Raw genomic sequence first — 17,486 nt, 5'->3', positions numbered from 1 at the left:
TTTTTTTTTTTTTCAATCCCCATAACATTTATTGCTGGGATGTGCCATAATTTATTTAACCAATTCTCTATTGGTGGACATTTAAACTTCCAGTCTTTTGCAATTAAACACTGATCCATTTGGAACTGATTCAGTATATGGGATGACGGATGGATCCAAATTATTTTTTTTTCCAGATGGCTACACAGTTTGCCACTTCTTGGCCATTTGTTGAAGAGTTCACTTCTACACTCTGCATTTTGTTCCAATGATCTATCTATTCATGCGCCAGTTGCTGGTTTGTTTTTAAATCAGGAGACCTCAACTCATGTATGGGATAGAGTTTCACACTTTGTTTGGATCACTAGAAATCTTAGAGCTAATATTTCAGGCCATGTTAAGCAACGGTACAGTACCATGTGGTATGCATTTTCTGTGGGCTAATTTTTATTTTCCCTTTGCCCTGATTATTTCCATAATTTGCTTTATTTATTTATTTACTTTTTTTGTAGGACAAGCCAGGATATAAATATACCTTTGTTTAAGACTCTCTGTTTGCAAGTAACAGAAACCAACCTGAAGTAGCTTAACCAAAAGGGAAGAATTTTATCATAAGGTTATGGGAGCTTCCCACAAAAGCCAGGAGCAGGAATACAGCTATAGCAAAGAACTAGACCCAGGAGTTGGAAAGCTTTCAGAAACTTAAAGGTACTTTCTGTGTCCTTCTACTGTGATTTTTTTCTCTGTCTTTGCTTATCTGTGTATCTTTCTCTACTAACTGGTTCTCTCTGCTTTTCCATCGACACAGAAGAATATAGCCATTCCCCTATTCAGCTGGGAAGTCAGCCCACTGTGGAGGTCAGAGCCCAAAGAAAGGAAGGTGGGGTGCAGACCTGCAAAGTTAGGTGGCTGATTATATACACAAGGGGACTACACAAATTAAAAAGTATATTGAGGATAATGGAAGCCAGATTTCTCACTGTTGGAGAAGGGGGTTACAAATACAGAAAGCGGACAAGCCGCTCAAGCCTTCTTGAGTGGTCAGATTGGAATTGGAGGTATTGATGTGAACCTAAGGCTTTCAGTATACATATAAAAGTATATATATGGGACTCCTGGGCTCAGTCGGTGAAGCATCTGCCTTCGGCTCAGGTCATGATCCCACGATCCTGGGATGCAGTGCTGCATCGGGCTCCGGGCTCGGCAGGGAGCCTGCTTCTCCCTCCGCCTGCCGCTCCCCCTGCTTGTGCACTCGTTCGTTGTCTCTCTCACAAATAAATAAAATATATTTTTTTAAAGTATATATATGCATATATAGCTTTGGAGCAGCAGCACCGTCACAACCAGAACACCTCACACCCGGATCTAAACCTCATTTTCCACCAAAAGGAGCCAGGGCTTCTTGAAGAAAGATCTGATTTCCGGGTCAGGACAGAGAAGGTATAGATGAGCCCGGAACTTCTTATTGGGCCAGAAAATATGAAAATCCCCAAAGAGTGAGGGAGACATTTCAAAAGGACATAGGAGTCAGCTTGAAGGGGCTCCCACGGGCCAAATCTGGGAAAGTGGAACATGAAAATAAGTACTGATAGTAGGGAATTATGTCCCACGGAGGAAAGCAGAATCCATGAGTCCTCGCTGATGTTGCTGCTGTTGTTGTTTTAATGAGTAAATTAATGAGGGGAAGAGACGGGTCGTCCTTATACTAGAATGCAACTAATAAATTTAGAAGGAATAATGGAATTAGAAAATCACCATTTGGGGAATGGAAGCTGGTGCAGCCACTCTGGAAAACAGAATGGAGGTTCCTCAGAAAGTTAAAAATAGAAATACCCTACAGTCTATGGATTAAGAAGTTGTGGTCCATATATATGATGGAATATTACTCAGCTATCAGAAAGAACGAGTTCTCAACATTTGCTACAACATGGACAGCACTGGAGGAGATAATGCTAAGTGAAATAAGTCAAGCAGAGAAAGACAACTATCATATGATTTCTCTCATCTATGGAACATAAGAACTAGGATGATCGGTAGGGGAAGAGAGGGATAAAGAAAGGGGGGGTAATCAGAAGGGGGAATGAAACATGAGAGACTATGGACTATGAGAAACAAACTGAGGACTTCAGAGGGGAGGGGAGTGGGGGAATGGGATAGACCGGTGATGGGTAGTAAGGAGGGCACGTATTGCATGGTGCACTGGGTGTTATACACAACTAATGAATCATCGAGCCTTACATCGGAAACCGGGGATGTACTGTATGGTGACTAACATAATATAATAAAAAAATCATTAAAAAAAAAAAATACCCTACAGTCTAACAATTGCACTACTAGGTATTTACCCAAAGGATACAAAAACGCAGATTCGAAGGGGTACCTGCACCCCAATGTTTATAGCAGCACTATCAACAATAACCAAACTATGGAAAGAGCCCAGATGTCCATCAACTGATGAACAGATAAAGAAGATGTGGTATATATATAATGGAATATTACTCAGCCATCAAAAAACGAAATCTTAGCATTCAAAATGATGTGGGTAGAGCTAGAGTGTATTATGCTAAGTGAAATAAGTAAGTCAGAGAAAGACAAATACCATAGGATTTCACTCTTAAGGGGAACTTAAGAAACAAAACGGATGAACATATGGGAGGAGGGAAAGGGAAAAACCATAATACACTCTTAAAGACAGAATACAAACTGAGGGTTGACAGAGGGAGGTGGGTGGGGGATGGGCATTAAGGAGGGTGCTGGTTGTGAAGAGCACTGGGTGTTGTCGGGAAGTGATGAATCACTGAATTGTACTTCTGAAATCAATATTGCACTATATGTTAACTGACTAGAATTTAAATAAAAATTTGAAAAAAAAATCACCATTTGCCAATCATCAGACAAGAACTATCAGGGTTTACTAAATCTAGTGGGTAAAAGTTGGACAAGGAATGAGATAGTTACATAGGTTCAAAGCATCTCCCCTCAAAATTCTCATTTTAGGGGCACCTGGGTGGTGCACTCGTTAAGCGTCTGCCTTCGGCTCAGGGCGTGATCCCGGCATTCTGGGATCGAGCCCCACATCAGGCTCCTCCGCTGGAAGCCTGCTTCTTCCTCTCCCACTCCCCCTGCTTGTGTTCTCTCTCGCTGGCTGTCTGTCTCTGTCAAATGAATAAATAAATCTTTAAAAAATAATAAATAAATAAATAAATAAATAAATAAATAAATAAATAAATAAAATTCTCATTTAAAAAACAAGAACATCACAAAAGAGAATCTAGCAGATATCACCTTATTCAAATGTTCAATGTTAACCGTCACGCAAAAGGTCATAGACACATCCCACTAGTGCTACATGGTGCAACTATAATATGGGCTTTATTGGGGGACACTTACATGCACACACATACACGCTATCCCCTGAACTGTCGTCATGACACAGAACAGGCCGAGCATGACTATTGTGTGTGTACCATGTCGAAGGTTCCTACAGGTTGAGGCCTGCTTCGTCCAGAGGCCAGGAATAAAACAGAGCCATGGTCCAAGACAGAAAGTGGGCCCTATTCCACCCTGCATTATGTGTTTATATGTTAGCCTAGTTGGGGCTGGAAAATTCCTAGTTTCTCCGGTTAGTAAGAAATATATCATGGAAAACCCCAGATATGGTGCTAGGGAGCAAGCATACCAAGGACCAAGTTCTGCTCAGAGGGCCCTGGAAACAGCCTTGCTCACCAGGAACACTGACCCTGGCCCAAGGTCTTGTCTCTTCATAGACCTGCTCAGTCCAGCTTAACAAGCTCTTAGCTCTGTTACCAAAAGAGGGAAGGAAATGAGCTTCTAGGGCCATAGAGGTTTGTCTCTCATCAGTCTCATCGCCAGTAATGCGATAAATTCACGTCAGGTGCTACAGCATCACTTCTGTAATCTTTCTGCCGGAAATGGGTGTCTTGAATCTTATGAGGAAACATCAGACAAACCCGAGTTGAGGGACGTCTACAAAATGACTGGCCTATAATCTGGAAAATTTTTAAGATTATGAAGGTTAAAGAACAGTTTCAGAATGAAGGAAACTGAAGGTATATGACAAGGAAATGCAATGCGTAATCCTGGTTTGGTTTGGATCTTGTTGCCCTAACAGATATCCTTGGTCTAGCTGGTGAGAAGTGAATGGAGTTTCAGGGTAAAGGACACATGGAAGTTCTTTGTACTTTTGTATTAGTCAGGGTTCTCCAGGGAAATAAAATCAGTAGGATATAAACTATAAGAGGAGATATTTTTTTTAGATGTATTAGAGAAAGAGTGTGTATATACTCACGGGAAGGGGTAGAGGGGGAAAATCCCCAAGCAGACTCCCCACTGAGTGAGGAGCCCGATGCGGGGCTCGATTCCACAACCCTGAGATCATGACCTGAGCCAAAACTAAGAGTCACTCAACCAACTGAGCCACCCAGGCACCCCAAGAGGAGATTTTTTACGGGAATTAGTTCATCCTCTTATAGAGGCCAAAGTCTCACAGTCTTCCATCTGCAGAACCAGGAACGCTGGGGTTGTAATTCCGTCTGAGTCCAAAAGCCTGACCAGGAACCATTGGTGTAACCCTCAGAGACCACAGGCCTGACAAGCAGAAGCTCTGGTGTCCCAGGGCAGAAAATGGACATCCCAACTCAAGAAAAGAGAGAGAATTTACAGTTCCTTTGCCTTTTTGTTCCATTCACGCCCCCAGTGGATTGGATAATGTCCATCCACATTGGTGAGATTGGTGAATTTTTTACTCGGTCTACTGAATCAAGTGCTAGTCTCTTCCAGAAACATCCTCACAGTAATAGCCAGAAACAATCTTTTACCAGTTATCTGGGCATCCCTTAGGCCAAAATGCTGAGACATAAAAGTAACCATCACAACTTTCTTGCAACCTTTATTTTGGAATTATTTTCAAATAAAAAGTGAAATTAAAAACAAGAAAAAGAAGTAACACTGTAGAAAATTCTAAAGAATCTGCAAAAGGCCTACTGGAACTAATATATGAGTTTACCAAGATCACTGGATACGGGTAAATATGGAAAAATCATTTCCATTTCTATAAATAAATAATAAACAGCAATTGGAATTCTAAAATATAATGGCATCAAAAGACATGAAATATTTGGGATAAATTTAACAAAATATACACAATAATTTTACATTGAAAACTAGAAAACATTGATGAGAAAAAGTAAAGAAGACCTAAATAAATCAAGAGGTATACTATGCTCATGGAATAATGACTCAGTATTTTAAAGATGTCAGTTCTCCACAAATTGACCTATAGATTCTATGCAATTCCAATCAAAATCCCAGCAGACTTTCTGGGTAGAAACTTCCAAGTTGACGAGTTGGAAGATGTAACTACCTGACTTTGAGATTTACTATAAAGCTGCAATAATCCAGATGGAATGGTACCAATGTAAGGACAAACACAGATCAGTGGAAAATAATATAATATCAAAAAAAATCTATTCATGCATATATGGTCAATTGGTTTTCTGCCAAAGATGGCAAGGATGGAGAAAGGATAGTCTTTTCAACAGTGATGCTAGAACAATTAGATACTGATGTGCAGAAGAAGGAGAAGGAGGAGAACAACCTCAAATCATACCCTGTATTCATACAATTAACTCAAAATGGATCATAACCCTAAATGTAAAACCTAAAAATGTAAGACTTCTAGAAAAACTCTAGGAGAAAATCTTTGTAAACTCAAGTTAGGCAAAGATATCTTTGATAGGAACAAAAAATATGAACTAGAAATTTTTTTTAATTGATAAATTTAATTTAGACTTCTCAAAATTTAAAATTTCTGCTCTTTGAAAAAAACACTGCTAAGAAAATGAAAAGCACAGACTGGTAGATGATACTTTCAAAATCTATATCTGATTAATTTCTGTATCCAGAATTTATAAAGAACTCACAACTCAACATAAAAACACAACCCAATTTTTAAAAGGATTTTATTTATTTGAGAGTGGGGGGAGGGGCAGAGGGAGAGGGAGCAAGAGACTCAAGCAGACTCTGCTCTGCGTGCAGAACCCAACATGGGCTCGATCTCATGACCCTGAGATCACGACCTGAGCCAAAACCAAGAGTTGGACACTCAACTGACTGTGCCTTCCAGGTGCCCCAAAACAACCCAATTTTTAAATATGAGTAACAGATTTGAACAGATGTCTTACCAGTGAACATACATAGATAGCAATTAAACATGTAAAAGTTCCCTCAATATCATTAGTTGTTTAAAAAATGCAAATTAAAGCTACAGTGCATACCTTCTAGAATGGCCACAAAGATTGAGCTTATAGAGCGCTGACTTGGGCATAGAGCAATTAGAACTCTCATGCAATGATTTCTCTCATCTATGGAACATAAGAACTAGGATGATCGGTAGGGGAAGAGAGGGATAAAGAAAGGGGGGGTAATCAGAAGGGGGAATGAAACATGAGAGACTATGGACTATGAGAAACAAACTGAGGACTTCAGAGGGGAGGGGGGTGGGGGAATGGGATAGACCGGTGATGGGTAGTAAGGAGGGCACGTATTGCATGGTGCACTGGGTGTTATACACAACTAATGAATCATCGAGCCTTACATCGGAAACCGGGGATGTACTGTATGGTGACTAACATAATATAATAAAAAATCATTAAAAAATAAAAAAAAAATTAAAAAAAGAAAAAAAACAAAAACAAAAACAAAAACAAAACAAAAAAAAAAGAACTCTCATGCATTGCTAATAGGAATGCAAATAACCACGCTGGAAAATACTTTGGCCATTTCTTATAAAGTTAAATATATACTTTCTTTATAAACTAACAATCTCAATCCTAGATATTTACCTTTAAGAAATATAAACAAATGTCCACACAAAGACCTTTACATGAATGTTTACAGCAACTCTCTTCGCAATCGCCCAAAACCCGAAACAACCCAAGTGTCATCAGTTGGTGAATGGAGAAACCAATTGCAGTTCATCCACACAGTGGAATACTACACAACAATAAAAAGGAGTGAACTACTGATCTAAGCACCAACACTGTGAACCTCAAAAGTATTACGCCAAGTGAAAGAAGCCAGACATGAAAGGTTTCATGCCATAGGGGATTCCATTTACATAACATTCTGGAAAAGACAAAATTACAACATACAGGAAGAAATCAAATCAGTCGTTGCTAGGGCAAAGGATGAAGGGAAGGGATTGATTACATAAAGGTACCAGAGAATTTTTAGGGGAAATGGAAATGGCTGATCTCCTAACCACGGTGGTGATAATACACTGTATACACTTGACAAAACTCATTGAATTATACACTTAATTTTACTGAATTCAAATTAGACCTCAATAAACCTAACTTTAAACCAAAATCTAGGACTCCACAGTCGATCTCACTTACATCTTCATGGTCACCATAGGCTCTAGGCAACTAACGCACACACCATCTTTGCCTCATACCACCTTGCCTCAGACATGAAACCCAGCCTTGCCTCCATTTCTCCAACAAGCTCATTCGCTATCAAGCGTTATGACCCAAAATGCACAATGGTGTTAGGCGGCAGGGAGGGAGGCGGGATGGGGCAAAGGAGGAGGCTTTGCCTCTTACCAGTGAAAACAACTTCAGTTGAACAGAAGACATTGTCATCCTCAAAATAACTTCTGAACACCCCATCACTGTAGAGTTCCTTTACGTCTTCGCCCTGTTCAACTCTTTCCCTGTCTCCTCTTTGGTGGCGTTTCTGTTCATCTCTTGGAGTCTGAGAATAAAACTATATCTCACCCTCCGCCCTCTCAGTACAACTGATTGCTCTTTCTCTGGTATCACATGTGACTCCCAGAAACAGTCTAAATTGATCTACTCCACATGAATACACGTGCTCCTGAAAACCAGCCAGTGACAGCCCCTACTTTCTGAAAGTCAATGAGCCTCAGTCCCATAACCACGTCTCCAGAGCTAATGATCCATCAATCCCTGGACACTCTGGTTTCTGAAAGTCCCCCAATCTCTGAACTCCACACTTCCCAAAGCCTGTTTAAGATCAGCAGCTTGCTCTGATCGGAAAGACTGTGCCAAATACAGCTCTCCGCCTCTCATGCAAACAAGAAATTCAGCTCTGTGATTCAAATAGTGAGAGGTGGCCCCTTCCTCAAACAGGTCTTAGTGCTTGCTGACATTCATAAGTAGCAAGGGCTCACCCAACCGCATCAGCTTCATCAGAGTATTGCCCCCCGCACTGGAAGCGAGTTCCTTTCCAAAGAGGAATTCTGAGTATCAGCTGCTGCTACAATATTTTTTCTCACTTTATTAAAAACACTCATTTATTCACTAAATATTCATTGAGCACTTCCTTTGTAGAAGACACTATTTTGGTGCTAGAGCTACGGAGTTGAAAAAGGTAGAGACGGTTCCAATTCTCATGGAATCTTACACTCCAGGAGAGAATAGCAAATACTATCAATAAACTTTGATGATTGCTTCTAATGGCAAAAGCATATGGGTATGAGGCCATACAATAGGGGAGCCTAACTTAGTCCATGAAGTCAAGGACGTTCTTCCTAAGTAAGAAATCTTCTTACGAGCTGTGACCTGGAGTACTAGCAGCCAGGTAAAGAGTAGGGGGATTTCTAGGTAGAAGGAACAGGATGCCCAAACCCAAAGGCAAGGAGGTATGGCTCATTCCAGAAACTGAAAGAAGTCCAGTATTGATCCACACATAGAGCAAGAGATGAGGAAAGGCAAGAAAACAGCACCAGAACACAAAGGAACTTGTGTATTATGTTAAGGATTTGTGCTTCATCTCAAAGATGGAGAAGCCATAGAGAGGTTTTCAAGCCAAAGGTGATCAGATCAGATATATATTGTTTAGTGTTAACTCCAGCCAGTGTAGAAAATGAAGAAGAATAAAATTGGAGAGTTCATTTGCAATCGTGTAAAAGACGTGATGGCTTTTTTTTTTTTTTTAAGATTTTATTTATTTGACAGAGAGAGACACAGCGAGAGAGAGGGAACACAAGCAGGGGGAGTGGGAGAGGGAGAAGCAGGCTTCCCGCTGAGCAGGGAGCCTGATGCAGGGCTCGATTCCAGGACCCTGGAATCATGACCTGAGCCGAAGGCAGATGCTTAACGGCTGTGCCACCCAGGCGCCCCAAGACGTGATGGCTTTGACCAGGATAGTTCTNGGGGGGGGGGGGAGAAATGTAGCTGAATTAGAGCTATTTGCAAGGTAAAAACATGTGTGTTTTCCTCTCCTCTTTTATAGTGGTGGTTTCAAGCTCGCCAAGAGTCTGTTTTCTGGGAATTAGAAGGGGTGATTCGGACAGAGCACTGCTGGGCTTCAGACCTTTGGGATCTGAACAAAGGGGCTTGTTAAATGGGATTAAGATTAACAGTCTTTACCACAACGTTAAACTTCCATCATTCTTTTGCTTTGTTTTTATCAAAATAATGAAAACAGCTAAATGTGAACCTTCGTCTAGTCAAGTAGAATTTTCAGTTAAAACACAATGTAGAGAAAAATACGCCGGTCACGCACACTCCGTACCTTTTTCCACCCTCCCAGATCATCGTTGTATCAGGCCTCTCTTCAGACTCAAGTAAAATGACTCGAGTAAAATGAAGTCAATTTCTCTTGGCTTCTCCTTTTTTGGGATGACTTTTGCTCAATCACATCTTTTGCCCTCACATCAGTACTGAATCCCTGTAGCTTGTTTCATTTAGAAGGTAAGAACTCCAACCTTCATACTATTCAGTATTTTATCAGGAAAAGTTACCCAAAACTACCTGCCACTTTTCCCAGCACCCCGAATAGCTCCCCAATAGAGTTTCAGTATCTTTTCACTCTGACAGGGGAAAATAAAACAACAGAAAGATTACAGCCATGTGGTTACCCTATCCGTTTCACAGTATTCGATTGACTTCCCCTCCCCCCATTGGATGACAATAATTTTCCCATATCTTGGCATTAGCACTTTATCCTCTGGAAAAAAATGTGAAGTATACTCTTAATTTGTATTGAATCATTACTCAGTAAACAACATTCATGCAGCATTAGAAAATTGAGCTACCCTATGATCCAGCAATTGCACTACTGGTTATTTACCCCAAAGATACAGACGTAGTGAAGAGAAGGGCCATATGCACCCCAATGTTCATAGTAGCATTGTCCACAATAGCTAAATTGTGGAAGGAGCCGAGATGCCCTTCAGCAGATGACTGGATTAAGAAGATGTGGTCCATATATACAATGGAATATTACTCAGCCATCAGAAAGAACGATTACACAACATTTGCAGCAACGTGGACAGCACTGGAGGAGATTATGCTAAGTGAAATAAGTCAAGCAGAGAAAGACAATTATCATATGGTTTCACTCAGTTAACATAAGAAACATAGAGCATAAGAACATAAGAAATAGGAAGATCGGTAGGAGAAGGAAGGGAAGAATGAAGGGGGGGGTAAACAGAAGGGCGAATGAACCATGAGAGACTGTGGACTCTGGGAAACAAACTGAGGGCTTCAGAGGGGAGATGGGGGTTGGGGATTGGGATAGGCTGGTGATGGGTATTAAGGAGGGCACATATCGCATGGTGCACTGGGTGTTATACGCAACTAATGAATCGTGGAACATTGCATCAAAAACTGGGGATGTACTGTAGGGTGACTAATACAATAAAATAAAAATTATTTTAAAAAAAGAACTTGTATAAAGCAATTTTTTTAAAAGATTTTTTATTTATTTATTTGACAGAGATAGAGACAGCCAGCGAGAGAGAGAACACAAGCAGGGGGAGTGGGAGAGGAAGAAGCAGGCTCATAGCAGAAGAGCCTGATGTGGGGCTCGATCCCAGAATGCCGGGATCACGCCCTGAGCTGAAGGCAGATGCTTAACTGCTGTGCCACCCAGGCGCCCCTAAAGCAATTTTTAAAAGAGCTTAGAATGATAAAATCAGGTATACCCAGATTTTTTTTTAATGCTGAGCTTACTTAAACAGAACTATAGACTTGAACATTGATTTTAGGTAGACTTATTGTTCATTCCTTCTCTCCACTACCATTCGCTTACCTGTTTTCCTAGACAAAGCAAACTTATCGTGGGTTCAGCTTTCTCATGCGATATGAGCCAAGCAGATCAGAAAAAGGCAACTGCACGGGGTCCCTCCCTGCTATGGCCTGACGATTTGGGTCCCCCAAATTCAGATGCTGAAACTCTAACTCCCAAGATGATGGTATAGGAGGTGGGGCCTCCGGGAGGTGGATTAGGTCATGAGGGAGGCGCCCCCACCCGTGGGATTGGTGCCCTTGTAAAAGGAACCCAAGAGAACTGCTCGCCCCTTCCACCATGTGAGGACACAGCAATGGAGTCAGCGGTCTACAACCCGGAAGAGGGCCTTCTCCAGAAGCTGGCCATGCTGACACTCTGCTTTTGGGCTTCCAACCTCCAGAACTGGGAGAAATAAATTTCAGCTACTAATACGGGTTTGCGGTATTCTGTTATAACAGCCTGAACAGACTGAGACACTCCCTACGCACACCCAGCACCTGGAGCACTTGGACACGATGTGTTAGCTCACTAAGCTGCCGTAACAAAATACCACAGATTGGCGGGTGCGGGGGGAGGGGGGAGACAACAGAAATTAATTTTCTCCCAGTTCTGGAGGCTGGAGGTCGATCAAGGTGGCAGCAGGGTTAGTTTCTTCTGGCCCCTCTCCTTGGCTTGTAGACGCCATCTTCCCCTCTGTCGTCACGTGGTCTTCCCTCTTCACACTCATCCCAGGTGTCTTTTCGTGCATCCACATTTCCTCTTCTTACAAGGACACACTGGACTAGGACGCACCTATACGACCTCTTTTTACCTTAATCACCTTTTTAAAGGCCTTTTCTCCACATACAGTCACATTCTGAGGTTGGCAATGGGGCTTCAACATATGAATTCTGTGGGGACACAACACAGCCCATAACACTCCAGAGGGCTTCTGCTGTCCCCGGGATCTCAGACGTCCGCAGTGTCATCCCAAGCTGCACGCTGGTGCCACCCACCATCCTTGCTTGTTTCACTGTCCATTTATGACCTTCTCCCTTACCTAATAATTCAGAGGAAACTGACAGGCTATTAGGTGTGAATCTCTCAGACTGGATCATTCCACTGCTCAAAATCTTCCACCACTCCTCACCCAAACTTGAGTGTGGCGCTCAAGTTCCCCTGGAACCCAGCCTCTCCCAAGGTTTCCGACCTCAGATCCTGCTTGGGGCTCTGCTGTCTCTGCGTGCTCTGGGCACACCAACCTCCTGGGCTGCCATGAAAACCCTCTCCTTTCCAGAGGCAGGATGTCCCGGCCCCTCCGTTTTGACTTGAGCTTGTGACATGGTTATTTTACAGCTATGGGCTGGAAAGCCTCCTCTTGGCCTTGTCAAGCGGTGCTCCTTGTCCTTCCCGCTTAATTCAAATACCACTTCATCACGCCGCCGCCCCTGACTCTCCCGCAAATAGTTAATGTCCACCCTTGGTTTTCTCACGGCAACTTCACCCCTGAGTATACAGCACTGATGACATTACGTTTTGTCTTCGCTCTGCCTCCCTGCCTTCACGCCCCGGCCACATCCCCGCTAGGCACGAATAGTGGTGTCTGTGTCATACCCATCTCTTATGTCTCCACCGTGCGCATAGGGCAAACGTAAAAAGGAAGAAAGAGAGTGGGGGAGGAAGAAGTAAGAGAGGGAGAGAGAGAACAAAACCGAAGACTGCGTGATTCCCCATGATTGCAACATATAATCGCTTATCACACCACCAGTGTGAAGATCCCGTCGTCCGTTTAAAGTTTAGCAAAACATACCTTCTCCATGCAGTTTCAAGGCAACTTACACCCACAGTAGCTTCGGCAGGAGGCCGTGGCCCTCGTTATGTAGCAGACACATTGTTTTGTCTGTCCTGGTGCGGCACACGCTCTCTTAAATAGGAATTCCTTCCCCCCCGCCCTCCCGAGATCCCACCTCCAACAGTGTAGCTCTCCCAGACGGCCAGCCACGGACTCGACCCCCTAATCCCAGGGCGGGACGTGTGAGGGCTGGACCAATCACTGTTCACGTTTCTCCAGGCCACATGACACACCCTGACCAATCAGAAACCTTCTCTAGAATTTTGCTGCCTGGAGTTGGTGACGATGAATCTTTGCCTCACTAGTCAATGTGTTCTAAGTGTGTGATCCTGGAAGCTGCTGGCACCCAAGTGTTCCCCAAGTGTGGAGAGAGCCCATTTCAGGGGAAGCAAATGTCACCAGAAAACAAAACAAACAAACAAAACAGAAAAACTGAGATGAGAGATGGAGACAGGGAGTGGAGGAGGGAGGAGAAACAGAGACAGAGACATTGTAAGATATCCTTAAAGCCAGCTTCATCCCATCCTGCCCCCAATACTTTTAAAGCGATTCGAATTGCATCTCTGTCCTTGCAAGCAAAATGACTATGAAAAATAGTAAGCTTGAATTTTCATTGATCCTTGGCAAATTTTCCATAAAATGTGGTCAGAGGACAGCATCTATAGTGAGAGAGAGGTCAGGCTCTGTCTCCAGATAATCTAGATTGGAATCCAGCTCCGTCTCTTACTCGATCACCTTACTAAGCTACAGTTCTGTCTTTCATAAAGCGTAAATAGTAATACTACCCATGACTTGGGGTTGAGAGAATTCAATGAAATATTGTATGTAAAGTGATTAGCACATAATCGACATTCCACAGGTTGTAGTTATCATGAATATTAGAGACACGTGGGAAGAATCATTGAAATCAATTAAATAGAAGCAGCAACACGTACTTGAGTACATCTTAAGAATGAGGATTCTCTACCCTCATAATCCTGTGCTGGGCACCCCAGGAAATGAGAGGATTGCTCATGGTCTGTGCCCTCTAGAGCTGACAATCCCCTAGGTGAGGGGATTTTCAAAATTCGAGATGCTTCCTAGAGAAGCAGCCTGTTTCTGTGTGTCTCCCACCTCAGCGATTGGCCCCTGAGAGCCGGAAACATGCCACATCCTCTTTGTACCGCAGGCACTTTGCCCCATTCCAGGTGCAAAGCAGTAGTTCAATAAAAGTCTGCTGGATGAATGAGCCCTAAAGTAAAAGACACCTGTTCTTTGGAAGTCACTGTCACTGAACTGGCTTTTGAACAGACGCCAAAGAATATAGAATAGGCTAGTTACAGAAACAAACTCACTCCTGCCCCAGGTTTCAGCTACAACGTTCTCTCTTAAAGTGTCCACACTTCCCAGAGCTCGATCACATGCTGAAGTAAGCGTGAGTTTTTCAGACTGAACTATCCACGTTTTGGATTTCCCCCCCACGTTTGGCAACTGGGCGGTGGGAATGCTTCTTCAGTTTCCCCCCAACCACAACCTCTTAGTAAAAATCCAGGAACGTGTCAAGAACATGCAGCTCAACTCAGAATGACATTTCTTTGAGGCTTCCCTTTGACCGTGCCAGGCCAGGGTGAGCTGTCTTCTCGGCAGCCCTGGTGCTTCGTCGGTGCACCGTTCAATTGTCCTGCACAGTATCTTCTCAGAGACCGGGCGGTCTGCTTTAAAGCCACAAAAGCCCGAATTGCTGCTGCCACAAAGGCTGCAGTCCAGGGGCTCGTTGCAGACCATGCAGTTTTCTTAATTGATTGTTGATTACAGCTTGTCTGTATTGATGAATTTCTTGGGGTGACAATTAACCAAAACCAAAGCTAGTTACCTTAATTGATAAAGGGATTTTGTTGGAAGGATACTGTTAAATCCTACAGTAGATCTCCCTGTTAGAATCTGAGGGGGAGTTGAATAATCTAAGGGGAGGGCACGAAGCAGGACAGGTGTGAAGCTCATGGACCATCTCGCTGGCCTTCTCCATGATGTGTCTCAACACCGATCAGTCTAGATGAAAATTCCAAATGCCTGGGAGGAGAAGAATCCGATTGGCCCAGCTTAGGTCACATATCAAGTCTTAGACCAAGTGAAAGAAATAAGGCTGTTGAAATAAATCATGGAGATGTAATGTACAGCATGGTGACTATAGTTAATAATACATTATTGCACATTGGAAAGTGGCTAAGAGAGTAGATCTTACAAGTTCTGATCGCAGAAAAAAACATTTTTAGGTATGGATGGTGTGGAAGTGAACGACTTACTGTAGTGATCCTTTTGCAATGTATACAAATACCAAGTCATTAGGTTGTGCCCCTGAAACTACTGTAATGCTACATGTCAATTACATGTCAATTAAAAAAAAGAAAGAAATATGGCGGTCCAGAGACTGCCACTATGGGCGAGTGTCTTCCTTTCCTGTTCTTTCTGTAACAAATTACCGCAGACAGTGGTTTTGAACAACAGAAATGTATTCTGTTACAGTTCTGGAGGTCAGAAGTCTGAAATCAGTTTCATTGGGCTTCAAGCCAAGGTACTGGAACGGCGGCTTTCTTCCGGAGGCTCTGAGGGGAGAATCCATTTCCTTGCCTTTTTCCGCTTCTAGTGGCTGTCTGTGTTCTTTGGCTTGAGGTCCCTTCCTCCATCTTCAAAGCACAACATTCTGCTTCCAACACTAAGTCTTCTACTCTTCTGGAATCAAATCTCTCTCTGCCTTTCTCTTATAAGGACACTGGTAATTACCCCTAGCATTTACCTGGATGATCCAGATAATCTTCACATCTCAGGATCCTTAACTTAATCTCATCTGCAAAGTCCCTTTTGCCACGTAAGATAACCTTCGCAGATTCCAGGGATCTGATACGGATATCTTTGAGGGCCACCTTTATTCGGCCTACTACAGTGGGGCAGGAAGTTTTCAGAGAAGGACAGCTGGACAAACTATCCGTGAGATACCCACTACTGATATCACCCGATGAACTCGAGTGACTGCTGTGCCCCGAGCATTATACCCTACATACATTAATATGTATTTAGTCTTTAGTGCTGCTCGAAGAGTGAGTGGTACAGTTATCTCCATTTTACAAATAAAGAAATTAAGACTCAAAGAGAAGGGACAGAGATTATCAATGGAAGCCTCAGTAGATAAGGGACACAGTCTCATACCAGTTAGTAGTGAATCTGGGATTTAAATCCAAGACTGACTGACTGACTTCAGGCCTGTGTCACTAGGTTTGTATTGCTAGGCTATGCTCCCAAAAAGCCAGCCTGTACTATTTCCAGGTGCACTGACAGGTGAGAGCCTAATACACACTGGGAGATTTGTTAAGGCCGATTCTAGAGTCAGCAAATCTTGTCTGCAACACCCTCTATGGCATTTTCTCTTCTCTGACAGCTGTTTCGCAATACGTCCTACTGCTTCCCAGTAAATTCAATCCATCCTCCAGATTTCCCTCCCCCCAATGAAAGCACATGCTCCAGACCCATCCCACGTAGTTAAGTGACTGATTATTGTCTAAACCTAGGCAATAGGGAAATAGGACACTATTAAAATAATATTGGGGGGTGCCTGGGTGGCCCAGTCAGTTAAGCATCTGCCTTCAGCTCAGGTCATGATCCCAGGGTCCTGGGATCGAGCCCTGGGTCAGGCTCCCTGCTCAGTGGAGAGTCTGCTTCTCCCTCTCCCTCTGCCTCCCCCCTCCCCCCCCCACTGGTCCTCTCTCTCTCTCTCCCCTCTCTCTCTCTCAAATAAATAAATAAATAAATAAATAAAATCTTTAAAAATAATAATATTGGGACACATAAATTAGAATTGTCCCAGGCAAGCTGAATGTGTTTTTGACCCACACTTAGGTGTTTGGGACTTATCTCCTCAGGGCCCCATTTGCGGACAGCTTATTAAAAGCAGGGAGTAAAGAAGACATCGTAAAGTGTTAACAGGTAATAATGGTTTATCATCTCTCTCAGGGGTATGTATTAGTAGCTGAAAAAGATTGCAGAAATCGCAATGATTTTAACTCCAAAAGGAAAAAATCACAAATGGTACTATTTGCAGTATTGAGAAAGCCTGGAGCTAAGATATGTGTCTGAAGTTGCGGAACAAGGGAGCAGGGAATAAAAGACGGAAATAAGAATCTTTTAGGTGGAGGAGTTTCTAGACTCTTCACCCAAAAAATTCACATGGTTGGGTGGGGTGCCTGGGTGGCTCAGTCGGTTAAGCAGCCAACTCTTGATTTCTGCTCAGGTCATGATCTTGGGGTCTTGGGATCGAGCCCCGAGTTGGGCTCCAGGCTCATCGGGGAGTCTGCTTGGGGAGCTAGATGCTTCGTTTCCCAGCGTGCTTTGGAGCCAGCGTGGCCACGAGACTAATTTTGGCTAATGCAATGCATGCAACTTCCGGGTCATGCCCTGAAAATGAAGATGTCCTCCTCCCCTCTATTCTCTATTCTCTATTCCTGGGGCTGGAATAAGGACACGGTGGTGGGGAGCTGGATCCGTCATGTCAGACGAGGTACCGGAAGCTGCCTGTAGATCAGGCAAGAGCTACGAGATAGAACTTAGAATCCTAAAAGCTTGGAGCCACCGTAAGAGCCTAAAA

Source organism: Ursus maritimus, unplaced genomic scaffold, assembly GCF_017311325.1.
Source record: "Ursus maritimus isolate PB19 unplaced genomic scaffold, ASM1731132v1 scaffold_25, whole genome shotgun sequence".
Classification (NCBI taxonomy): Eukaryota; Metazoa; Chordata; class Mammalia; order Carnivora; family Ursidae; genus Ursus; species Ursus maritimus.
Note: the sequence above shows the minus strand (reverse complement) of the source record.